Source organism: Papio anubis, chromosome 16 (genome assembly GCF_008728515.1).
Source record: "Papio anubis isolate 15944 chromosome 16, Panubis1.0, whole genome shotgun sequence".
Classification (NCBI taxonomy): domain Eukaryota; kingdom Metazoa; phylum Chordata; class Mammalia; order Primates; family Cercopithecidae; genus Papio; species Papio anubis.
Genome location: NC_044991.1, coordinates 24,058,765 through 24,084,571, shown reverse-complemented (window position 1 = coordinate 24,084,571; position 25,807 = coordinate 24,058,765). Strand labels below are relative to the sequence as shown.

Genomic DNA, 25,807 nt, shown 5'->3' with positions numbered 1-25,807 from the left:
TTGATTCCAAAAGGGAGGACATAACCCAGGTTTGACCAATAATAGTCATTGTGATTGGGTTTGGGATGGACGAGCACGTGATCCAATTTGAGCCAGTGAGAATCAACTCTAAAACTCTGGTTGGATCAATTCAGAAAGAACAGCTGTCTTTGAGCAGAGCTTAAGAAGCTCATAGGATGTATGTAATCTTGGACCTTGCCATCAAAGCCACCCTGGAAACAAAACTGGTGCAGGAGAAAGCCGAGGCTGGAGATGGTGAGAATGAGCTCAAGCATCTTGTTATGCAGACACCCTAGTCGCTATTTTTTTTTTTTCCCCCACAGAGTCTCACTCTATCACCCAGGCTGGAGTGCAATGGTGTCATCTCGGCTCACTGCAACGTCTGCCTGCTGGGTTCAAGCGATTCTCCTGCTTCAGCCTCCCGAGTAGCCGGGATTGCAAGCGTGCACCATCACGTCTGGCTAATTTTTGTACTTTTAGTAGAGATGGGGTTTCACCATGTTGCCCAGGCTGGTCTCGAACTCGTGACCTCAGGTGATCTGCCCGCCTCACCCTCCCAAAGTGTTGGGATTATAGGCGTGAGCCACCATACCCTGCTCCCATTTGCTTTTATCACAGGAGCCAAAGAATACCCTCTCCTGTTTTTTTTTTTTTTTTTTTTTTTTCTGCTCCTACTAAGACTTTTTTTTTTTTTTTTTTTGAGATTGAGTCTCGCTCTGTCGCCTAGGCTGGAGTGCGGTGGCATGATCTCGGCTCACTGTAAACTCCGCCTCCCGGGTTCATGCCATTCTCCTGCCTCAGCCCCCTGAGTAGCTAGGACTACAGGCGCCCGCCACCACGCCCAGCTAATTTTTTTGTATTTTTTAGTAGAGATGGGGTTTCACTGTGTTAGCCAGGCTGGTCTTGATCTCCTGACCTCGTGATCTGCCTGCCTCGGCCTCCCAAAGTGCTAGGATTACAGGTGTGAGCCACCGCGCCCGGCCCCTACTAAGACATTTTAAGATGAGTTTCTGTCATTTCCACTTGAAAAAGTCCTGACTAGTTTACTCCCTCAAACCAACCAGAAGACACAAAACAGAACTTACCACTTTCTCTCCCTGTCCCTAAACAGGAACCTTGGTGGGATTTTATTTCTTGGAAGTGGGCCCTTTACCCCTACTTTTTTTTTTTTCTCCCCTCTAGTTTGGAAATTCTTTCTGTCTCCACTTCTACCTGTCCCAGGCTTCATTGGCCATGATCGTCCTCCATCGCTGTGTCTCCGTGTCCCACTCCCTCCATAAATTTCCCCCTTCCTCAGATGAAAAGACCAACACTGAAAAAGGCAAGTTGATGTGCTCTGGTTTGCACAGAGCCTTGGAAGTGGAGCTGGGATTTGAATTATGGGCTCCTGATTCTCTGTCCAGGGCTCTTCATTCTGGCAGAGCAGGAGATCAATTTCTTTTCTTTCTTTTTTTAAATGAAGCTTTTATACACAACTATCCACATGTGTACAAGCAGCTCTTAAGGCCAGAGAAGTTAATTCCAAATTTTAGAGTCACAGAGGCTCTACAGAGTATATGGAGTTTCAACCAGTGATTAAATCTGAGGTAAGAGCATCTGGAGGCTCAGCCTTAGCACTGAGGGGAGTTGGAGGGAAAAATTAAGCCAAGAGTAAAATCTTCACGTTCTGAAAATAATAATGGCATAACACAACACTCCTGGATGGTGGGGAAATAAAATTGAGAGGGACATGATTAGAAGGAAACTTCTAGAATTCTACTAACTCCAGGTTCCTCAAATTGGTACAACTGGTGACAATCTCAGAGTCAGAGTCACCTGTCATCGCATCAAAGTTAGATAGAGAAGGATGTGACCCACAGGAGCAGCCTTGCTGTGCTTGAGAATTGTTCAACACTTGAAATGAGCTTCGGATCAGTTCTTGACTGAAGTCCACCTGGGCCCCTTTCACGAAGGCTAAGCTATCAGAGTCAACCACCACTCTTGCCCCACCCTGTTCAAATACCCTGTCATCGGGGTTGATAACTGTATCCAGTGAACATCTGCATTGGAATCTGGCGCATCCACCTCCCTCCACCTGCAGCCTGAGGAATTCTGACCCTTTGGTGATTTCCAGAAGCCTCTGGACGCAGCTGTCCTGAGGCTGATCTGCCCTTCCCCAGCCTCGGGGCTGGAGGACGCGCCCGGAGTCCCAGGGAGGCCGCGAGGAGCCTGCCCCTCGGCCAGGGAGTGAGCGCTCTTTGTGTCGCGGCTGTTAGGGAGAATCCCCGGGCGGCAGCCATCTTCCTCCAACCGGGAGATCAATTTCTTTTTTTCTTTTTTTTTTTTTTTTGAGTCGGAGTCTCGCTCTGTCGCCCAGGCCAGAGTGCAGTGGCCGGATCTCAGCTCACTGCAAGCTCCGCCTCCTGAGTCTACGCCATTCTCCTGCCTCAGCCTCCCGAGTAGCTGGGACTACAGGCGCCCGCCACCTTGCCCGGCTAGTTTTTTGTATTTTTTTGGTAGAGACGGGGTTTCACCGTGTTAGCCAGGCTGGTCTCGATCTCCTGACCTCGTGATCCGCCCGTCTCGGCCTCCCAAAGTGCTGGGATTACAGGCTTGAGCCACCGCGCCCGGCCCGGGAGATCAATTTCTTTGTTGAGGTTCAACCTAAGGCTCTAGCCCTCACTCACTGAGGTTCCTAAGAAACCTCAGTCCATCCTAGAAACCGCCTGCTGAGACCTGCCCCGCACTGACACCTGGTGGTAAGATATAAAAACACACCCTCCATGGTGGGGTCAGATTGTGCGCCTGCCCCGCCCCCGGCCCTCTCCCAGGTGCTGGGGTAGAGGGATGGTGGAAAGGGAACCAAAAGCGAGTTCCTAGAAGTTTAGGTATCTGGGATTGAGATTGGGGTGGGGCTACACGTCCTTCTCTATTTTCAGTACCAGCCATAGCTCTGTCACTGTGCATCTGGTTTGTTTCTTCTCTGCAGACACTGCCCACTTGTGAAACTAATTGTATTCCCTCTTTGCATTGTCTTCCAGGATGCCTGGAACCAACCTACGGTTCACTATTAGCAACTGGATAGAATCGTATGGCAGGAATTTAAAAGAGGAGTTTAATCTCTGAGTCCACATTCCTTCCCCTGGGCCTCATTTTCCTACCTTATTTTATGTTGAGTTTTCTGATGATGTTCAGGACATCTTTCCAGCCACCTTAACTCTCCTCTTTTTAAGGGACAGGAAGGACAAAGCAAGGTTATACATTCAGAAAGAGCTTGCCTACCTTCTGCAAGTCTCCGTTTTCTCCTCTGTAAAGCGGGCACAAGAATCCCCGCCTTGGAGGGTTTTGTGTGTGTTTCAGGAGATACTTGATTAATATTAGTGTCCACCCTATTTCCCACCTCCCCATCCTCCAGGCTCCCTGCCACTTATGTGATGCAGACTCAGATGCAAAAGAGATCAAAAGCACAGATCACTTTTTCCCCAGCCCCATCTGTGCTCTTCAGGCCCAGTGGGTGTCCCTACTAGAGCCTGGTACCCTGAACCCAGTCCCTACCTGCCTCCTGGAAGATGTTGGCTCCAGAAATCTCTGCCTCCCTCCTGCAGGCATTGTGGCATTCACAGCTGATTTGCAGAGAGCCCAGATGCATCTCATAAATAAGGAATGTACTGTTCTGCAGGACGGCTGTGGCGTGGCTGTGTGGGGGTGGGCAGGCTGGAGTAGACAGGAACCATGAGAGGCAGGGAGGACTGTACAGGGTCTGCTGACCAGATGGAAGATGGTGGGAGCCTTGGAAGGTGTCATGGGACAGGGTTGGGGAGAGGGCTCCATGCGGCCAGGATCTGGATGCAGATCGTCGGGACCGAATTTTGGCTCAGATACCTTATAGTTGTGTCTGTTTATCTTCAGTTTCCTTGTCTATAAAATGGGGAGAAATTGTGTATCCCCGGAACCACTGGACTGTTAGTAGCTACTGCATTTATAGCATTTATCCCAGAACCTGAAACACAGTAAATGCTCAATAAGTGTTATTATTTGCCCCACACTGTCTTAGCGCTTTCCCTAAGAGCTTTGTGTTGTTAGTACTATGAGGAATAATGAGGGTGGTGTGGGAGCCGGCCTCTGTGTCTGCAGAGAGGACCACAGGCCACAGGAATGGAGACAGGTAGATGGGATCAAGGTGACAGGAACAGATGTTTGGAGCAAGAGATGAATCAACCCAGGCAAGTCCCTGAAAGGGGATTGCATTCCTGCAGCCACTTCAGGGTGGGCACTTGAGGTGTTTGATTGGCTTTTTAAGGAGAGATTGACCTTTGGAAGGCGTAAGACACTGGGGTCCCTGGAGACCCTGGGATGATAGCGTCAGCGTGGCTGTATTGGAACACAGGGACCTCAGGCAAGCCACTTTTCTTCTCTGGGTCTCTGTTCCGTCTATAAAATGGTTTCTGAGAAGCCCTGCAGAACCACAGCATTTGAAGCTTCAAGATTTAGTCATTCTGGCAAACATACGTGGAGGGCCTCCTGTGTGTCAGACCCTTCACCGTGCCTTGGAGACGCCGGGGTGCGACAATAGAGTGGGCTTCTCCCATGACGAACCTCATGGGTTAGTTGTGGGGCGGAGGGTGGGTGGAGAGAGAGAGACAGAGAAGAGAGAGAGAGAGAGAGAGAGAGAGAGAGAGAGAGAGATTGTGTACAACAGAAAAGCAAATGGATATGTAATTCTAAACTGAAATCAGCCCAGAAGGAGAGGGGCCCCAGTCAATCCAAAGACCTAAAAGTCAGGGAAGGTTCCCTGGAGACCATGAGGCTGGGCTGCTCCTGGAGGTGTGTGCCTAGGGTGGGAGCGTGCTGAAGGATGAGGGTGGAGCCATGGGCTGGGGGCCAGCCAGGGCAGGGTAAGGTTGCCAGGGAAGGTAAAGGCTGCTGTCCATCCTGAGACCAGAGGGGCTACGAGTAGGGGAGTGATGAGGTCAGCTTTGCATTTCCAGAATCTTCAGGCTGCTGCAGCAAGGAGAACAGATTGGAAGGAAGCCCAGTAGGGGATGTTGGAGGCCAGGACAACAGTGGCGACTTGGTGGGAGGGGGAATGACTTGGCGAAACGTTCCAGAGCATCGACGGGGCTGGGAGTGCATTGGGTGCGGGGGTGTGGGAGAAGGAAGGGTGACAACAAAACTGGAGGAAGGGTGCCTTTGTAAAGTCTCCTGCAGAGCTTGTCTTCCCCATCCCAATTCCTTCTAGCCCCATCTCTGGCTCTGTCAGCATCTGCCCATACAGGAAAAAAGATGAGACTCATCTCCTGTGACTGAGAGGTGGCGGCAGGGGGGTGGGGAGGAGGGAAGGCAGCCGCTGTGCTGGCGGCTGCGGTCTGCACCTTTCAGCCTCAGCAGAAGCAGCAGCAGAAGCCACTGCAGCAGGGAGAGGATGGCCATGCTGCAGCACCTGCTGGGGCGACTGGGAGGGCCGGGGAGCAGGTGCAGGGCGTCTGGAGGGGGTCTGTTTGCAGATGGATGAGAGCAACACACTCTGCCCCGCTTCTCTGTTGTCTGGACACAAAAGCCCAGACAAAGAAGCAGCAGGGCTGGGGACACGGCCCTGCACGCACGCACGTAGGCAAGCACACTCGCTGGAGACAAAAGAGAGGCAGGGGCGAGGTGCATGGAGCAGGGAGCCTGGGGGCAGGGGGAGGTTCCCTGCGACCTCAGGCAAGGTCTCCTGGCCTTCCTGAGCCTTGCTGTGTGCACCATAAAATAAATGTGCTGGGGGAAACCGGTGGTCCCTGGACTTTGATAGTTTGACTTTTTTTTTTTCTTTTTGTCTTAATGGAAAATGGATCATAGACTCCATAAAGTAGAGGATACATTTTCAGGTCCTGCCAATGGAGAAAAGACCAGATGATTCTTTTTTTAAGTGCCACTAATGTAGTATAGTGTCTCCACAACCCTGTATTATAGTTAAAGCAACAGCATCTGCTCGCACAGAAAGAACAGCAACTGTGTCTATGGACTGGACTTGATACGTGTGTGCACTGCAGATAGTGCTGGTGTCTGCTTAGCTTCTAAGATCCTTTATAATAACTACCCAGGTATAAGAACTCTAGGTCTCGTGAGGGGTCTCTAATGGCCTTGAGAGAGAAAGAGAGAGTGGGGGGAAGAGGGAGAGAGTGAGAGAGAGAGAGAGAGAGAGAGAGAAACTACCAGGCTGAAGTCAAATCACTTGCATAAGGCCCAAAAACTGAGAGCAGGAACCACAGAATATTCACAGGAAGGAGGAAAAAATTCAGAAAAATAATAGATCAACATCATATTTCCCAATACTATGATAGCGAGTGAGCGCGTGCGTGCGCAAGAGAGAGAGAGAGAGCATTTACTGGGCCCTGTGACGGGCCATGTGTTTTCTGCACTCAGACCATTTAATTCTTTCAAAAGCCCTGCAAGTGAGGTTATGTAATCTCCATTTTACAGAAGAGGAAACTGAAGCCCAGAGGGTTGAAGTTCCCTGCCCAAAGTCACGTGGTGGGTAAGGGGCAACGGTGGAATTCAAACTTAGTTCTGTCTGACTCCTGAGTCCATGTCTTGGCTGACCGCTATGGCTGGGAGGAAGGCAGAGAAAGGAAATAAGACAGAGAGTCGGGTGGCAGAGAGCCTGGCAGTCCCTGGTGGGCTGCTCCCCACTATTCCAGCTGACAGAAGGAGACCAGGCTGCCCATCACCCCTCAAAGCCTGTTTCCTTGTGCGCCCAACACAGACAACAGTGCCCAACTCATGGGTGCTGTGGTGTCAATTGGATGAGGACACAAGCTTGGTCTGTGCAAGGGGCAGCCTGGAGGTGGCAAGAAGTTGATGTCCAGGGATCATCCTTCAACCATAAGAGATAAAAGCGGGTGGAGGGCGGGGCACGGTGGCTCACGCCTGTAATCCCAGCACTTTAGGAGGCCGAGGTGGGTGGATCACGAGGTCAAGAGATTGAGACCATCTGGCCAACATGGTGAAACCCCGTCTCTACTGAAAATACAAAAATTAGCTGGGCATGGTGGCATGTGCCTGTAGTCCCAGCTACTTGGGAGGCTGAGGCAGCAGAGTCGTTCGAACCTGGGAGGCAGAGGTTGCAGTGAGCCAAGATCATGCCACTGCACTCCAGCCTTGCGGCGGAGGGAGACTCCATCTCAAAAAAAAAAAAAAAAAAAAAGAAAGAAAAAAAAGAAAAAAAAAAGTGAATGCAGAGTTCCACGACTTCCTCGACCTGGGGTAGGACATGTCAGGTGTGTCCGGCAGTCTCCCAGAAGACCTCAGCAGGACCGAGTTCTAGTCGCTGACAACTTGCTCATAGTTATAGAGTAAGCTGTGCTCTCCCCACTCAAATTCTTATGTTGAAGCCTTAACCCCCAATGTGACTACACTGGAAGATAGGGCCTCTAAAGAGGTAGTTAAGGTAGAATGAGGTAGAAAGGGTGAGACCCTAATCTGACAGGACTGATGTCCTTGTGAGAAGAGGGAGAGACACCAGGGTTGTGTGTGCACAGAGAAAAGGCCACATGATGACACACTGAGAAGCTGCCATCTGTGAATTGAGGAGAGAGGCTGCAGGAGAAGTTGACCCTGCTGCTACTTTGGTCTTGGACTTCCAGCCTCCTTAAGGTGTTTGTTAAGACCTCCCAGTCTTGGTACTTTGTTATGACTGTCCTTGGTGACAAGTATACTCTTTAGTGTACCTATTCCAGCTTTCTCCTCTTCCCTGTCTCCCTAACCTGCTCCCTTACCAAGGCTTCCTTGTACCAATACGTCCTAAATAAACAACTTGCATTTGAAGCCATGTCTCAGGATCTGTATCTGGGGTGATCCAGGCTTATACTCACCATTTATCCTTTATCTAGAGAGACTGCTGGCCTTCACACATTTAGATGCCACTGGGGGCAGGACAGAGATAAGATTTTGGAGACCACTGAGCTCTAGTTGACCATGGCATTGATCCTGAGCCCATGCCCAGATGGACAGACCCTGGAGTGACCCGAGCATGGCAGTGGGGTCATTGTTCAGCTGGCTGAGGGGTGGCGCATCCCTTCTTAGGGGAATAAAGGATTCAGGATGATGCAGACGAGTTTTCAGAGAGGCTGAGGGCAGCTTCTGGAATCAGACAGCACTGGATTTCAATCTCAGGTTTACTACATTCTAGCTGGGTGACCTTGGATAAGTCACTTTCCCTGTCTAAGCCTCACTTTCCTTACCAGATGGAGATGACACCGATACTTTCTTAGAGGGTGCTAAGAGAGAGTGTGGATAAAGCACTTGGAAAGGCTTCTGGTAAGTAAGCGGGCAAGGGGTCAAGTTCATTGCATCTGACGGTGATTATGGGGCTGGGGAGTGGCAGGGAAATAATTTTGTAGTTTCAGGGAATTGTTGAAAGGCACATTCTTTCTGGGCCATACCAAATGCAGCTCTCCTCTCCTCTGCTCTACAAACACTCACTGCTGAACTCAGGGAGCCCCACGCTCACCCCAGGTCAAGATGGCCGCTTTGATGAGTCAAATGAGACGTTCTATCTGGGTAAAACCAGGAGCTGTTTGCTCAGGGGACAGCTGTCAGAAAAGAGATCCCCTGATCCCCTGATAGACCCGTCTCCATCAGTAACATGGCTGGAGGGAAGACAAAATTTGGCCTTTCCCAGAATCCTTCCTCCAAGGGCTACAAGTGTGGCCCGGCAGAGAAGTGGAGCTGGGAACATGGTAGGGTGTATATAAGGAAGCCCCCCCTAGCTACTGACTCCATAATCCCTCTCACTAAGGCAAGGTGGGGGAATAGAAAAGGAAACGTGGAATAGAGAGGTATGTACCCAAAAGAACCGAAAAGAAGGATTCAAACAGATACTTGCATATGCATGTTCATAGCAGCACTATTCACGTTAGCCAAAGGGTGGACACAACCCACGTGTCCATCAACGAAAGAATGGATGAATAAATTGTGTTCTGTTCATACAATGGAATATTATTCAGTCATAAAAGGAATAAAGTGCTGAGCCATGCTACAATTGTGGATGAATCTCAGAAACATTATGCCGAGTGAAAGAAGCCAGCACAAAAGGTCACCTATGACAATGGGCTGGAGGGGAAACTGGGAAGTAACCGCTTAAGGGTGTGGAGTATTATTTTGGGGGTGACGACAACATCTTGGAACTAACTAGACCTGGTGGCAGCATAACATTGTGAATGTACTCATTGCCACTGAATCATACACTTTAAATGGTTAGTTTTAGAGGATGCGACTTCCCTTTCTTTTCTGTTTATTTCTTTCTCTTTTTGAGACGCAGTTTTGCTCTGTTGCCCACGCTGGAGTGCCTTGGTGCAATCAGAGCTCACTGCAGCCTCTGACGCCTAGGCTCAAGTGATCCTCTCTGCTCAGCCTTCCATGGTAGCTGGGACCACAGGCACACACTACCATGCCTGGCTAATATTTAAACGGTTTCTGTAGAGATGTGGTGGAGCGGGGGGTTGGTCTCATTATGCTGCCCAGGCTGGTCTTGAGTTCCTGGACTCAAGTGATCTTCCCACTTCAACCTGCCAAAGCGCTGGAATTACAGGCGTGAGACACTGTGTCCGACCTTAGAGTATGTGAATTTCTTACCTCTCTCTCTTTTTATTTATTTATTTATTTATTTATTTTTTATTTTTATTTTTTTTGAGACGGAGTCTCGCTCCATCGCCCAGGCTGGAGTACGGTGGCATGATCTTGGCTCACTGCAACCTCCTACTCCCGGGTTCAAGAAATTCTCCTGCCTCAGCCTCCTGAGTAGCTGGGATTACAGGCGCCCACCACCACGCCTGGCTAATTTTTGTATTTTTAGTAGAGACAGGGGTTTCACCATGTTGGTCAGGCTGATCTCAAACTCCTGACCTCGTGATCTGCCTTTCAAAGTGCTGGGATTACAAGCATGAACCACTCACTGCGCCTGGCCCGCTCTCTCTCTTTTTAAAGAGGAACCCAGTGGGCTGATAACAGAATTGCAATGGGAACCCTGGCCTCTGGAGCCACTCTTGTTTCTCCAAGGGCTGTTCTAGGACTAAAGAGAAGAGAGGCTCAGGCTCCCCTCTCCTTTATATGTTGCCAGTGTCAGAATTCTCCTGGAAATCTGGGGTTTCAGAGCGGTATCATGCAGAGCAGGAATACTGACGTGTCTCTTTGGGGTACTCTTATCTGCTCATGGGCTCCTAGGGTCCAAATTGGCCCTATACATGTTTCCTGGAAGGTGAGAACTCTTGGCCAGTTGTGGTGAGGATGATGTTTACCATCTCGAGGCATGCTCTTCCCAGGGTATGTCCTAAGTCTACCCGTAGGATGAGGTGAGGGTCACGGTTACATTGATGGGGAGGAGAGAAGGATGCCAGCTCTACTTCTCAAACCAGGCATGAACCCCAAAGGATGTCCAACCCTCCCTAGGGACATGGAGGATGCAAGGGAAGACTTTGCTCACCACAAAGGCACTCAACAGATGGGCAAAAGGAGGGCAAAGGACCAGCTGAATCCCCCAGGAGAGCTAGTCTGGTCTGCCCCGATACAGAAATGTACCATGTTAGAGAACTGGGAGCAGAGGAGGCCCACACTGGTAATGGCATCTGCTGAACATGAGGGTCCACTCCCTCCTTGCAGTACTCGGTTCATGGCTTGTCCTGAGTCTGCCTGAGTTAGACGGTCTATTTGCAGTGAGCCACAGTATCCTCTAACTGTCACCCCTTTTGCTCCCCTCCGCCACCTCCCCACTGCTTGCCTTTAAAAGACTTTGCAACAGCGAAACAGCAAAAGTACTAACATAACTAACTCAATTTTTGTTTAAGAGGCCTTTTCCCATTCCTGCACGTAGGCTAAGATAATTTTAGAGCACTGAGATAATATGCAGAAAAAAGCAATCATGTAGTTTTTAAAAACTAACTCTGGGATTAAAGGAGAAGTATGTAAATAATCAATGTTTTGTTAAAGATTTATAAAAGCATTGTGACCTGACCAAGGACAAAGAAGTTCTCAACCTTCTTGGACCCTCGCTGGTGCCCAGGTGCCAGTGGTAATTGGTCATCTGTTGATCCCAATTCAACCCCCCTTCTCTTCCCCTTTGCTCTGTTGCCCAGGCTGGAGTGTAGTGGTGTGATCTCAGGTCACTGCAACCTCCGCCTCCCAGGTTCAAGTGATCCTCCTGCCTCAGCCTCCTGAGTAGCTGAGATTACAGGCACACCCCACCATGCCCAGCTAATTGTTATATTTTTAGTGGAGACAGGGTTTCACCATGTTGGCCAGGCTGGTCTCAAACTCTTGACCTCACGTGATCCGCCCATCTCGGCCTCCCAAAGTGCTGGGATTACAGGCATAAGCCACCACGCTCAGCCTCTTCTACTTGACTTTAACGTAAAAACAGCATAAAATCTGTACTGATTTAATATGATAGTATGGTACTTTAGAACAATAAATAGTCCATTATCTTCTTGGTTTTGCTAGCTCTTTAAGTAAACCTAATTTTCTTCCCATCAACCCTTATCTCTGGCGTCTGGCTTTCAAGCAGCGAGCAGCCAAACCTAGGTTTGATTACAATATCTCTAGAACCAAAGATGCTTGGAAATAGAATCATAAATTCACTATTGCTCATCCTTCAGAAGCCCCAGGAAATAGGATGAAGTGTGAAAGTTTGGGATGAACAGGTGGTTTGATTTTTTTCCAAGTAGATATTGGAAATGATAGACTGACACTCAGGAGAATTCGGGAATGGATTATAAAACAGGTGGCTTGGGAATGCTTAAGAAAGGAAGTGGTGACCTCTATGTATCCCCTGTACTCAGTTAGAATGTGTCATGCCAAATTGTATTTCCCTTTTTGTTTGTGTCTAGGGAGACTAGACTAGACTGTTGAATTAGGGGGAAGTCGTAGACCTGGGTGATGGCAACTCAGGCAGGAGGATCACTTGAGCCCAAGAGTTCAAGGCTGCAGTGAGCTATGATCCTTGTCATTGCACTCCAGCCTGGGCAACAGAGCAAGACCTTGTCTCAAAACACTTTTATTTATATTTATTTATATATTTATTATTTTTATTTATTTTTTATATTTTTTATTTTATTTTTTTGAGACAGAGTCTCACTCTGTTGCCCAGGCTGGAGGGCAGTGGCGCGATCTTGGCTCACTGCCAGCTCCGCCTCCCGGGTTCACACCATTCTCCTGCCTCAGCCTCCCAAGTAGCTGGGACTACAGGCACCCACCACCACGCCCGGCTAATTTTTTTGTATTTTTTAGTAGAGACGGGGTTTCACCGTGTTAGCCAGAATGGTCTCAATCTCCTGACCTCGTGATCCGCCCGCCTTGGCTTCCCAAAGTGCTGGGATTACAGGCATGAGGCACTGCGCCCGGCCAAAACATTTTTAAAAAAGGACTTTTGTGATTACGTTGGTCCCACCCTGATAGTGGGCTGCGTACTCTGGGCAATGCTGTGACCACACACTGTCTTGCCTTTTCTCTAACTCTTTCACATGGGTCTTACCATCCTGGCAGGACTGCTAACTCTGCCAGGGTAGGAGGCTGTGTCTAAAGCCTCCTTGGGACTCTTGAGCTTCCTGCAGTGGTCCTGGGCTGGGCCTGTTTTATAAGTTTGTTGAATGGGGTTTGTATTTTCTGAAGACCAGGGCTGGTCCCAGTAACAGATGTGTAGTCTAGAGAAAGCTGGGGAAGTTGGAGTCTAAAAGGACAGGCTTAAATCTACCCAGGTTCCTTACAGTGTCTGTAGGCAGCTGTCACTGCCTCTCTAAGCCTCTTTATGTGAGCAATGAAGATGATAAACAATATTCACAGAAATGTGACAAAAGAGATGTTGTAGTCTAATGATATAACTATGTCTTGAGCTGTTACTAGGTGCCAGGAACTGTGCTAAGCACACTTCCTTCATTTAGCCTGATGATGTGGATTCCATTATTATCTCTACTTTATGGACAAGTAACTGAGGAAGGGTATGGAGCTTGCCTAAGGTCACATGTTGTCAGGGGCATGGGCAGAACTGAAATGTAAACCCAGAACAGTCTGGTTCTGAAGGTCACTGGAATGTTCTAGCACAGTGGTTCTCCAGCTTGAGTGTGCATCAGAATTCCTTGGTGCACTTGCTGAAACATACATATCTGGGCCTTCCTTTCTTCCCCCAGGGCTCACTGCAGCTGGGACTACAGGCACACACCACCAGGCCTGGCTAATCTTTCTGTATTTTTTGTGTGTGTGTGGAGATAAGGTCTCACTTTGTTGCCCAGGCTGGTCTCGAACTCCTGGGCTCAAGCCAGCCTGTCCCCTAGGTTTCCCAAAGTGCTGGAGTTACAGGTAGGAGCAAGCCACCGCACTCAGCCTGAATCGCATTTTTTTCTTTTTCTTTTTTTTTTTTTTTGAGATGGAGTTTCACTCTTGTTGCCCAGGCTGGAGTGCAATGGCATGATCTCGGCTCACTGCAACCTCCGCCTCCCCGGTTCAAGCCATTCTCTTGCCTCAGCCTCCTGAGTACCTGGGATTACAGGCGTGTGCCACCATGCCTGGCTAATTTTGTAGTTTTAATAGAGACGGGGAGTCTCCATGTTGGTCAGGCTGCTCTCGAACTCCTAACCTCAGGTGATCTGTCTGCCTTGGCCTCCCGAAGTGCTGGGATTACAGGCATGAGCCAGCCACCGCGCCTGGCCTCTTTTCTTTTCTTTTCTTCAGAGGGAGTCTGGCTGTTGTCACCCATACTAGAGTGCAGTGGCATGACCTTGGCTCACTGCAACCTCCGCCTCCCGGGTTCAAGTGGTTCTTGTGCCTCAGCGTCAGGAGTAGCTGGGATTATAGGCACTCACCACCGCGCCCGGCTAATTTTTTAGTAGAGACAGGGTTTCACCATGTTGGTCAGGCTGGTCTTGAACTCCTGACCTCAGGTGATCTGCCCGCCTCTGCCTCCCAAAGTGCTGGGATTACAGGGGTAAGCCACCGAGCCTGGCCCTGAATTGGATTTCTAACACGTTCTCAAGCAACGTAGATGCTTCGGCTCTAGACCCACTACTTCAGGACCACTTTCTAGCATCCCTACTCTAGAAAATAGTAGGTACTAAGAAGAGGGCAGTTAAATAAAAGACTAAGCCGGGCGCGGGGGCTCGCGCCTGTAGTCCCAGCTACTCCGAAGGCTGAGGGGGAGGCAGGAGGATTTCCTGAACCCAGGAGTTGGAGGATGCGGTGAGCTATGATTGTGCCCCTGCACTTCAGCCAGGGTGACAGAGTGAAGTCCCATCTCTAAAATAATAAGAATAAATAATAAAAAAAATTAAAGACTAAACCTATACATGTTGTTAGGCCAAATGCTGTACACGCATGAATTTACAGTTATGGGTTCAAATCTGGACTTCATTCACCATAACCATGTGCATAAAGAGGCATACACCCGAGGTCTTGCTAGTTAAGCCCTTGGCACTATTCCAGGACAAGCGTCTTCTGTCCTCTTACTCTGGGGTTCAGGCTTCTGCGCCCCTGGTCCGCGGTCGCGCGCCGCCCCCGCGCCTCTCCAGCCCTGAGCTCTGTGCGGCCAAAAGTGCCCGGCAAGCGTTGCCATGACAGCGCCGCGGGTGGGGATGCGGGAGGCTGAGAGCGCCGGCCTGCTAGCCCCTTTGTGCGGCGGGGGCGGCGGTGTGCTCCCTCCAAGACCGGCTGCACCCCGCTTTCCTGGCCAGGACTCTGGGCTGGGTAAGGAGGGGTTGGGTGTGGGGTTGTAGGGGCGCAAGGAGGCGGGAGGGTGGAGGCGAGGGCCGGGGGTGGGGCGCCTCCGCCCGCCAGCCGCTCCCGCATTAAAATTTCATGGGCGCTGCAGCAGCTACAAAGACGACGCCGGCTGCGCTCAGGGGACCAGAGGGAGGGAGGCTGCGGACGAGTGCGGGGAGGAGTTTGAGATGGGAGGCGCTTGCAGGGGCTCCCCCAGTTCTGCGCTGTGAGCCGGGGCACAAAGAGCCCTCCGCACTCGCGCCGCAGGACCGCGGACCCGAGGTAAGACGTCGCCCCATCCTAGCAGCCTTCCTTCCCAAGCGTCCTTGTCCCCGAACGCGGAACAGCCTAATTCCCCGAGGCTGGGGTCGAGGGCAGGTCCCAGAGTCCCAGGGCTGGGTTCAGGGATGCAAACGCCGCCTGAAGTGTCCCGCATTGGATGGATGAAGAGGCTTTGCAGCCTGTAATTGTCAAACACAGTCAAGACTCTGGCTGGGATCGGGGGTGAGGTCAGGCAAGGGGAGGATGCTTTGGGAGTCCAGTGCTAATGGGGGTCTTGCAATCATGATTATGAGGGGGAACAAAGACCCTTCCCTTCCGACGACACGAGACAGGATTTGGGAGGTGGACCTGCGAACCTTCTCGGCCCACCAGGTTAGCAATTAACTGGCCAAGCCATGGGCAGAGCCCAGAGGGTCTCGGAACTGGAGGTGGGGGTGAGGTGGCGGGGCAGGGTTCTTGAGGTCCCCTTCCCTCATACCCAGCCCCCCTCCCCACCAGAGTCTACCATTCCTTTACTTCTGGGACTCAAATCCCAGATGTCCGGCGTCAAATTTGGCTCCAAAAGGATGGAGAGGGCTGGTAACTCACCCTCATTGAAAACAACAGTGACATCAGTTTATGGAGAGGTTACTCTAGGCAGGGACCTGCTTGGTGCTTTGCAAGCGTTATCACAACAGTCCCACGAAAGTGGTAAGAAACAACCCCATTTTAAAGATGAAGAAACGGAGATTCAGAGAGGGTTATCGACATGCCCAAGGTCACACAGCCAGTGATTGTGAATCCAGATATGCAGGACTCTAAAGCCCACGTTGCATCTCCTAAAGGGTCTAAGGAGATCCCGGAACCCACCAGCTCGATTCTCCACCTTTCCTCGGTTCCAGGACACTCCCTGGAGAGGCTGGGAATTTGGGAGGAAAGGGGCCAGACTTCCCTCCGCCCAGCGGAGGGCCCTGGGGTAGAGAAATTGTTTCTGGGATTGTGCAGGGGGAGGCCCCGGGGGCGCACCCTGGATTTCCCACCCTCATCCCAGGCTCCGGATCCGAGGCTGCCCGGCGCCTGGGATTGCTGGCGCGCACACCCCACTGCAGTGCCGCCGCGGGGAAAACGCCCCCACCTGCTGCGGCGGGAGGGGAGGAAGTATGAGAGGGAGGACTGCGAGAGAACTTGAGGGAACGACTTTGTTTTTTTCTCGGGACCAGGCTGGGACTGAGCACGGCTCAAAGCAGAACGCTCGCTCTGGACTCAGTGCTTTGCAAAGCGCATTCCCTTTTGGGAGCATCTGGGAGCGCCGCGATGGCCCAGGGAGGGGGGCGGGGGTAGACGCAGGGCAGGGATGAGTAATTCCACTTGACAGACAGGGAAACCTGAGGACAGTGGTTCTCAGACTTTAGGGGCGTTGCTTCCAATACGCAGATGTCTGAGCCACGTGGCAAGGAGGATGAGTCAGCAGGTTTTGGGGTGGGGCTGGGTATCTGATGTTTACTCAGACCTCCTCATCCTCATCCTGCAGGTGGGCAGATCCTTGCTTGAGGGAACAGTGCTCCCACCTCGCCCCTCACCCTTCTAGGCAGAATCATCCAGCAGCCTGGGCAAACCATTTCTGGACACTTTGCCAGCTCCTAGCTTTGGGTGGCATTGAATTGACCCTACTCTAAGTTTGGTTAATTTCATGTTGAAAGCATTTTATGTAAACACCTTCCATGTCCCCCATGCCCGCCTGTTTTACTATTTGGTGACCCTTGCCATTGAGAACTGTTCTGAAATTTACTTATTTTAAGCCTTAACCCCACTCCTTAACAGAAGAGAGTGATGAAGTCTTCAGAGTCCCCCAAAACAACCATAACCCCTTACCGCCAGCTTTAGGAGAATCATTCTCTATGCTTGCATTAAAAATGAGAATTTTGGGCTGGGCACGGTGGCTCACACCTGCAATTCCAGCACTTTGGGAGGCTGGGGCAAGAGAATGGCTTGAGCCCAGGAGTTCAAGCCAAGCCTGGACAACATGGTGAGACCCCGGTCTCTAAAATAAATGAATAAAAATAAATGAGAATTTTTATAATTTTTGCCGATTTAAAAAAACAAATTCAATAAGTTTAATAAAATGCATGATAATTGTAGAAGATTTATAAACGATAAAAAAAGAAGAAAACTCAATTTTCTTTTTCTTTCTTTTCTTTTCTTTCTTTTTTTTTTGAAACAGAGCCTTTCTTTTTGCCCGGGCTGCAGTGCAGTGGTGTGATCTTGGCTCACTATAACCTCCACCTCCTGGGTTCAAGTGATTCTCGTGCCTCAGCCTCCCAAGTAGCTGGAATCACAGGCATGTGCCACCATGTCTAGCTAATTTTTGGATTTTTTGTAGAGCCGAGGTTTTGGCATGTTGGCCAGGCTGGTCTCGAACTCCTGGTCTCAAGTGATCTGCCCACCTCAGCCTCCCAAAATGCTGGGATTGCAGGCATGAGCCACCATGACTGGCCTGAAAACTTCATTTTCATATATTTCTCTCTGGGGTGTGTGTGTGTGTGTGTGTGTGTGTGTGTGTGTGTGTGTGTATATATATATATATATATATATATATTTTTTTTTTTTTTTTTTTTTTTTTTTTTTTTTTTTGAGAGTCAGTCTTGCTCTGTCGCCCAGGCTGGAGTGCAGTGGCCGGATCTCAGCTCACTGCAAGCTCCGCCTCCCGGGTTTACGCCATTCTCCTGCCTCAGCCTCCCGAGCAGCTGGGACTGACAGGCGCCCGCCACCTCGCCTGGCTAGTTTTTTGTATTTTTTAGTAGAGACGGAGTTTCACCGGGTTAGCCAGGATGGTCTCGATCTCCTGACCTCGTGATCTGCCCATCTCGGCCTCCCAAAGTGCTGGGATTACAGGCTTGAGCCACCGCACCCGGCCTCTCTCTGGTATATTTTCTATTTTTGAAATTGGCTGGGCGCGGTGGCTCACACCTGTAATCCCGGCACTTTGGGAAGCTGAAGTGGGTGGATCACCTGAGGTCAGGAGTTCGAGACCAGCCTGGTCAACATGGCGAAACCCTATCTTACTAAAAATACAAAAATTAACCGGGCGTGGTGGCATGTGCCTATAGCCCAGCTGCTCTGGAGGCTGAGGCAGGAGGATCGCTTGAACCCAGGATGCGGAGGTTGCAGTGACCAGAGATTACACCACCACCACACTCTAGCCTGGGTGACAGAGGGAGACCCTCAAAAAAAAAAAAAAAAAAAAAAAAAAGAAGAAAGGTAATTGCATTATATGTATACTGCTTTTGAAAAGTTACATCAGATGTGTTTCTCCATGTTATTATGACCTTTGCCGAAATCATTAGAGAATTCAGTGTTTCACGCAGGAGATAAACACGGTCTACTTTGTCAGTTCCCTATTGTTGGTCCTGCTAGTTGTTTCCAATTTTTCTTTTCTTCTGTGTCTTCATTTTAAGGTCCTTTCTCTGGCTGTGGTCCATGCTTCTTCCCAGGGCGGGATTACACTCTTTGAACTTACTTATTCATCAAGGCAGGGCAGAGTGGTGGAAAGAGAAGCAGCTGAGAGTTACGCAAGTCCGTGTACAAATCCTTCTCCCACCTGTGTCCACTTCAGTCCGGGAGTAATCTCCCTTCTCTGAGCCTCAGTTTCCTCATCTGTAAAGTGGAAATCACAATCCCGGTTTTAAAAAGCGGCCACGAGGCTATGAACCAGTGCGTGTTCGGTGCCCTGTAGGTGCTTAACAAAGCTAGCGAATGCTATCGTGCACCCCCCCTGGGTGCCAGCTGAGTTCAGTTACGTAGCACCTGAGCCTTGTATGGATACTTAGTGATTTGCTTTTATTTCTGTTGAGGCTGCTGGTTCGTCTCCTGGGTGATTATTAGCCTGTTTGAGCAGCGTGTTTCTGGGGCATTGGGTCCATTGTGCAGATTCAATGGGCTGGTGAATAACTTGGAGGCCAGTCCTTTGTTTCAAGAGGATCCCTTCCCTTGTCTCTGAGGCCTGACTCATCTGTCAGCTCGAGCTCTGAGGAGGAACAATAGCCAGAGATTCTCAGGGGCAGAGGCGAAGTCTGGCTGAGAGTGACATCTGTCTCCCTATCCCATTCCACTCTGATCAGATCAGATGAGGCAGGTGTCCCCTTATCCCTTGTGGTGCCAGGTGGGCCCCTCTGGAAGCTACCGGATGAGTCATGGAAGGGACGGGGGTGCTGAGCTATGGTGTGTGTACTCAAAGGTGTGGAGGAGATGATGAGTAGTAATTAACCCTAACTACCACTTTGTTACCGTTTACCAAGGTTCTTGCTGGTGCTGCCTCACGGATACTCCATAAGGCAGGGAATTAGGCATTGTAGGTGAGAAACAGGCTCAGAGAGGTGAAGTGATGAACCCAGGGCCACACAGCAAATTAGCTGTGGAGACAGGATTTCAAATTGTATCTAGTTTGACTCTGAAACCTGTGTTTGTAACTACTACACTATGCCACTCTCCTAAGAGCGAACTCTTTTGCCTACAGACTGTGAAAGCAGCCGGAATAAACTGAACAGAGATGATTTATCAATCACTGGCCAGTTTTCTCACCGTAATAGTAATGTAGATGGCCATCAAGTTTGCAGTTTACATATACCTTCCTTGGATCTTTCCTCATTCAATCCGTATATATATGGATCTATAGAGATCCATATATATATGACATGAATCCGCTCTGTCATCCAGGCTGGAATGCAGTGGAGCAATCAAGGTTCACTGCAGCCTCCACCTCCTGGGTTAAAGTGGTCCTCCTGCTGCAGCCTCCCAAATAGCCACAGGCACGCCCAATACACACAACCACGCCCGGCTAATTTTTGAATTTTTTGTAGAGGCAGAGCCTCCATGTGTTACCCAGGCTAATCATGAACTCCTGGCCTCAAGCAATTCTCCTGCCTCTGCTTCCCAAACTGCTGGGATTATGGTGTGAGCCACTGTTCCCAGTCCCCGCCCCTATTTGAACACGCCTTCTGCCCCTTTGGGGTCCAACAGGCCTGTTTAGAAACCTCAGTTTCCTCATCTGTAAAGCGGGGATAATAAAACCCAGCTTGTTTTGCCGTGTAGATAAAGACATTTCCAGTTAGGATCTGTTCTTAATAAATGTTAGTTCAGCTTCCTTTCCCTTCTTCTTGGTTTTCTTTCCTCTCTCTCCACCTCAGGGGTTCCCTTGTTTGAAGGAGATTTGAATTCCGAATCTCCTCTTTTGTGGACATTGTGTTTGAATTCATAAAGAAACAGTGCTTTATCCTCCTCTGCAGAAGCATCTGCTTCCCCCAGCATGTCTCCTGCGAGGCACGTGGCACATTCTCATTATTCCCTGGAGCTTCCGTTATCGCTGGGCGCTGGCTCATCCAAGGCAATTTGGGCCAACATCTCTTGCATGTCTCAGATCTCTGAGTAGCGATTGTATTCCAGAGTCAGGGAAAAAGACCAAAAACCCAGAGGGAATCTAAAATGCAACAAATGTATGTTTCCCTGGCAGCTGCCCATCCATTACTAAGAAGAGTGCATGCTGTTTAGGGGGAAAAATGAATACTTCATGGGTGGTGGTAATGAACTGTGTGGTCAGTGATGACAATAATAATGATGTAAGAAAATGGTAGAATTCAAGCTAAGCCTCATTCATCTTCTCATTTGATCCTCATGACAAACCTGTGAGGTGGGCACTGTTATTATCCTTAATTTGTGGATTAGAAGACCGAGGCTCACTGCTTTGAAGGACTTGGTCAAGGTCACACAGTTTGCCCATGGCAGAGCAGCACAGGAATCCATGCCATAAAACCCACGTTAGGATGTACTGGTTGACACTGGCCTGAACTAAATACCTCCTTGTTTCCTGTTTTGCTTTTGATCTGCATCCGAGGAGATCAGTTTTGGGAAACGCTGTGATTTGAAACGGGACCTTAGCATCTATTCTCCACTGTACCCACGGGTATGTATTTATTCTCTTACTCCTGTCTCTTTTTCTCTTGATGACAGTTGGAGGCATCTGTCCACCCATGTGGTTCCAGACACGTTCATGTGGCCACCATGACCCTGTTTGCATCACAGGAGTAACCAAGGTGATCTTCCCTCTCTTCCTGTGTCCACTGGGGTTGGTTGGTAGAGACCAGCTTCATGCTTTGAGGTCAGATCCATCATGAAATCCGTATGTCCCGAGACCTCCTGAATCTTAGAGGTGGGAGAGACCTCTGATGACCCTCTGGGTTCCAGTTCCTCAATCCTGGCTTTCCCGACTGACCTTGGCTTGAAGTGGGTGGTCTATGGGGTCTAGTGAGAGCTGAGATGATGAGGCCCCGGTGTCCACAACCAGTTCTTTGTGCAGCCTTTGATCTGGCACTTTTTAGTTCCAGTCCTCTTCTATCACATATAAATGAGTTTTGCAAAAATAACCTATTGAGGTATAATTTACATACAAGGAAATGCCCCCATTTAAAGCACACATTTCAATGTGTTTTGAGAAATGTGTACACCTGTGTAACCATTGCCACAATCAGGATATAGAACATTTTCACCCTCTGAAATGTTCCCCTGTATTCCTTCCCAGTCAATCCCCTCTCAGCCCCAGCCCCAGGAAACCACTGACCTGCTTTCTCAGCAGTAGATTGGATTCTACTTTTTTTTTTTTTTTTATGTTCCATATATATGGAAGCTTCTGTGTTCAGTTTTTTTTTTTTTTTTTTTTTTTTTGAGACAAGATCTCACTGTGCTATTTGGGCTGCAGTGCAGTGGTGCCATCTTAACTCACTGCAACCTCCGCCTGCCGGGTTCAAGTGATTCTTCTGCCTCAGTCTCCCCAGTAGCTGGGATTACAGGTGTGTGCCACCACACCCGGCTGATTTTTGTATTTTTAGTAGAGATGGGGCTTTGCCATGTTGGCCAGACTGGTCTTGAACTCCTGACCTCAAGTGATTGCCTCAGCCTCCCAAAGTGCTGTGGCTATAGGCGTGAGCCACCGAGCCTAGCTGAGGCTCATGCTTCTTGTTGCATGTCTCAGTAGTTCAATTCCTGTTCTGTCCAGTTTTATTGAGGCATAGTTTAAATGTCATATAATTCACCCATTCAATTATTTTAAATAAATGTACCAAGTTGTGCAACCTTCGCCATAAATCAGTTTTGGAACAGTTCCGTTACCCCGATAAGATCTCTCATACCCATTTATTGTTCATCCACATCCCTAACCCCAGGAACCACGAATCTATTTCTCATCTCCGTAGATTTTCCTTTTCTGGATATTTTGTATAAATGAGATCATATAATATGTGTTCCGTTGAGCCTAACTTCTTTCCCTCAGTATGATGTCTTTAAGGTTCATCCTTGTTGTAATGTGTATTAATAGTATGTTCCTTTTTATTGATGAGTAGATTCCGTTGTGTGGATAAGCCAGACTTTGCTTTTCCATTCATCAAGATAGGGGATTTTAATTCGGTCAGTGCTTCCTAACTGCACTATATACATATAATGCTACAGGATAAATATGGCTCATCTTTCTGGAACATAAATATCACACACAGATTTACTTAAAGTTTAAATCATTTTATTTTATTTTATTTTTTTTTGAGACGGAGTCTCGCTCTGTTGCCCAGGCTGGAGTGCAGTGGCCGGATCTCAGCTCACTGCAAGCTCCGCCTCCCGGGTTCCCGCCATTCTCCTGCCTCAGCCTCCCGAGTAGCTGGGACTACAGGCGCCCACAACTGCGCCCGGCTAATTTTTTGTATTTTTAGTAGAGACGAGGTTTCACCGTGGTCTCGATCTCCTGACCTTGTGATCCGCCCGCCTCGGCCTCCCAAAGTGCTGGGATTACAGGCGTGAGCCACCGCGCCCGGCCTAAAGTTTAAATCATTGAGTGGTGAAAATAATTTTTGGAACATGTACTGTGTGCCAGGCACTGGCTAAGCTTTGAAAATCATTAACTTTGGACAGGCGTGGTGGCTCATGCCTGTAATCCCAGCACGTTGAAAGGCTGAGGCTAGCGGATTGCATGAGGTCAGGAGATCAAGACCAGTCTGGCCAACATGGTGAAACCCTGTCTCTACTACAAAAAAAAAAGTTAGCCAGACGTGGTGGCACACACCTGTAATCTCAGCTACTTGGGAGGCTGAGGCAGGGGAATTGCTTGAACCCGGAAGGCGGAGGTTGCAACGCGCTGAGATCACGCCACGGCACTCCAGCCTGGGTGACAGAGTGAGATCTCGTCTCCAGGAAAAAAAAAAAAAAAAAAAAAAAAAAAGAAAATCATTAACTTTGAGTCACACATTAAGTACGTAGGGGTTAGAGAGCCACAGTTTCCTCCAGGTTTCTCTGGCCCCAAAGCCCATGCCTTCCTTTGTACACTCTAAGACGGTGTCAGCTTCACCCAGGAGCTAGCTATAGGTCCCTTGAAACCTCCATCACCTTACTAATATCATGACTCTAGATCCACAGAGCCAGGGGAAAGGGTCACTGTGGATCAAGCCAGGCTTGAGCAGCCCAGGGTCTATTTACAGAGAGCAGCAAGTTCCTGGGACAGAGGAGACAGAAGGGAATTTCCCGGTTCTTCAGGACGTTCACAACCACACTGAGAAGCATCCTTGCAGATAAGTATTTAAACTTACCAGGCCATAGCCTACCAGCCTGCCCTCTTCTGGTCTGTGCAGGGAAGTGTAGTATCCTAGAATCCCAAAGTGGAAGGGGAAATGGGTGATGTCGCTCATTCTCTTTTCTGCGTCTATGGAAGAAAGAAAGAGCTTGTCCCCATTTTGTGGGGTCCCAGAAAGGGTGATTTTCACACTCCACATTCGGCATTAGGGCTAGTATTTTATAAACGTCACTGTCTGGAACTTTTGAAGGCTGAGTTACATGACTTCACCTTGTGTACTTGTAGAACTGCTATTAGGAGGAAGCTGGGGACTCCCTGGTAACGTGAACTGGCCCTTTTCAATTTTGGTGTTTTGTGATCATATTTATAAACCTTGGCTAGAGCTCCTTGGCCTTGCAGTTAAGTGAAGAGTTAGCAGTGTGACTTTAGATGCATTTTTCTCAGTGCAAGTGTCTGAGTTCACCTCCAGTTCTGAACTCATGCCCCCACTCCCAGGTGCTGACAGAAAGCTTTGAAGATACGCTGAGATGGCTCCCTGACAATCCTGATTCAGGTCTGTCAGTTGATGAAGACAGCGTAGTTGTCACCAAAGGCAAAACCTGGCAGATGGTCCTAGGTCAGGATTAGTGGTCATTCTCTGGTCTTCTCCAGACTGGTGACACAGGGTGGTCTTAAAAGAGTCCTACTCCAGCCTCTGGCTCCCTGAATTTCCTCTGGTGCATGGGGCATCAGGAAAGGGCAGGGGAGAAGGAGGGGGAGCAGAAAAATTACTGCTGGGCAGCAGGGTCCCTTCCATTTCCCCATCCACTGCTTCAAACAATGGGTGATTATTGTGCACCTTGAGTGAATGTCAAGGCAGGAAGAGTCCCAGGGCCACCCAGTGTGGCAGGAGCAGAGCTGGGATCAGAATTCTGGATTCCTGACTCTCCGTTCAGCTGCAATTCAGCTGTCACCAAGCTGCTGAGTTTGTCCTACTTTCTCCCGGGTCGCATTCTGCTGTTGTCGGGAAACAGGGAGTGAGTGAAGGGAACCCGGGAACCCCTCTCCCCTCACCTTTTAAGGATGTTCTGGGGTGGAATAAAGGGAGGTGGAGGGTGGGGTGCCTGGATCCAGCCTCACTGGCTCCTGGTCCTTCTTTCTTCGGCAGGGAGTTTTGGCAAGGCCTGGGCCTGGGGAGGGGGCCTGGGTGCGGTTTTCTCCTGCGGTGTGGTTGGCTCTTTTGTCTTCCAGGATGGGCCTGTGGGGTCTGTGTGGGGAAGGAAGGAGCTGGGAGCCTGGACTGCCTGTGTGTCTGCTGGATGCTGCCAGGTAAACCTGAGAGAGATGTGGGGAGGGAGGGAGGGAGGAAGGGAGGTCACATGGAGCTTGGTTTCATGGGGGTAGGTTTTCCTCCTACCTGTGCCCCCTCCTCAGGCCCAGAACATTCCTGCTCGTGAGAAGATGGCCAGGGAAGCAGGTGGCTGGAAGGCTTGCTCTGTGTGGTCCTGGTGGGGGTGGGTGGGATGGAACCAAGACCACTGTGGGTGAGCTTGAGCAGAGAATTTAGCATGTTCATTCATTCAGCACCGGAATGGACCAAGCAACTTCTCCGAGCCAGATGCTGGGGATGCAGAAGTGAACCCAGAGACATGATCCCATCTGCTCGGATCTTCATGTCAGAACACGCTTTATTACAGTCTCGGCGAGGGGGTGAGCTCCTCATCCTGGGAGCAGTGTGTGTGTGCGTGCATGTGTGTATGCGTGTGTGCATGTGTGCGTGTGTGTGTGCATGTGTGTTGGGGGTGGTGGTGTGCAGAGATCCTCCCAGTGGGAATGTTGTAAAATGAACTGAAGCCATCAAAGGCCTCTGAAGGTCCTTCCCACCCACTCAAATCCTTGCCCTGTCTCTGCCCATGAGGCTCCTGGAGCTTGCTATGGGCTCCCTTTACTGCTTTTCCTCTGGTCCCCTGAGCTAACCCTGCCTGGTGGGGTATTCTCCGCTTTCATTGCTTCCTCTTTTTAGACAACATTTTTTTTTCCTTTTTCTCAGAGACAGGGTCTCACTCTGTTGCCCAGGCTAGAGTACAGTGTTATGATCATGGCTCACTGCCGCCTTGACCTCCGGGGCTCAATATATCCTCCCACCTCAGCCTCCTGGGTAGCTGGGACTACAAGTTCACGCTACCGTGCCTGGCTTATTTTTTGTAGAGACAGAGTCTCATTATGTTGCCCAGGCTGGTCTCAAACTCCCGGGCTCAAGTGATC

General features: G+C 49.6%; 1 long non-coding RNA gene and 1 pseudogene across 6 annotated transcripts in view; one reads left to right on the top strand and one right to left on the bottom strand.

The window, feature by feature from the left end:
- Positions 1–1,355: 1,355 nt before the first annotated feature.
- Positions 1,356–2,279, bottom strand: LOC101010877 (annotated as a pseudogene).
- A 12,283-nt stretch (positions 2,280–14,562) lies between these two features.
- The window catches only part of LOC101011575, a 70,073-nt gene continuing 58,828 nt past the window's right edge, over positions 14,563–25,807 (top strand). For 5 of the 6 annotated variants that reach the window (XR_002515345.2, XR_002515344.2, XR_002515346.2 and 2 more), the window contains exons 1-4: positions 14,703–14,982; positions 20,965–21,047; positions 23,472–24,871; positions 25,127–25,252. This is a non-coding gene — a long non-coding RNA (uncharacterized LOC101011575). The other variant, XR_652741.3, reaches the window with a different exon arrangement.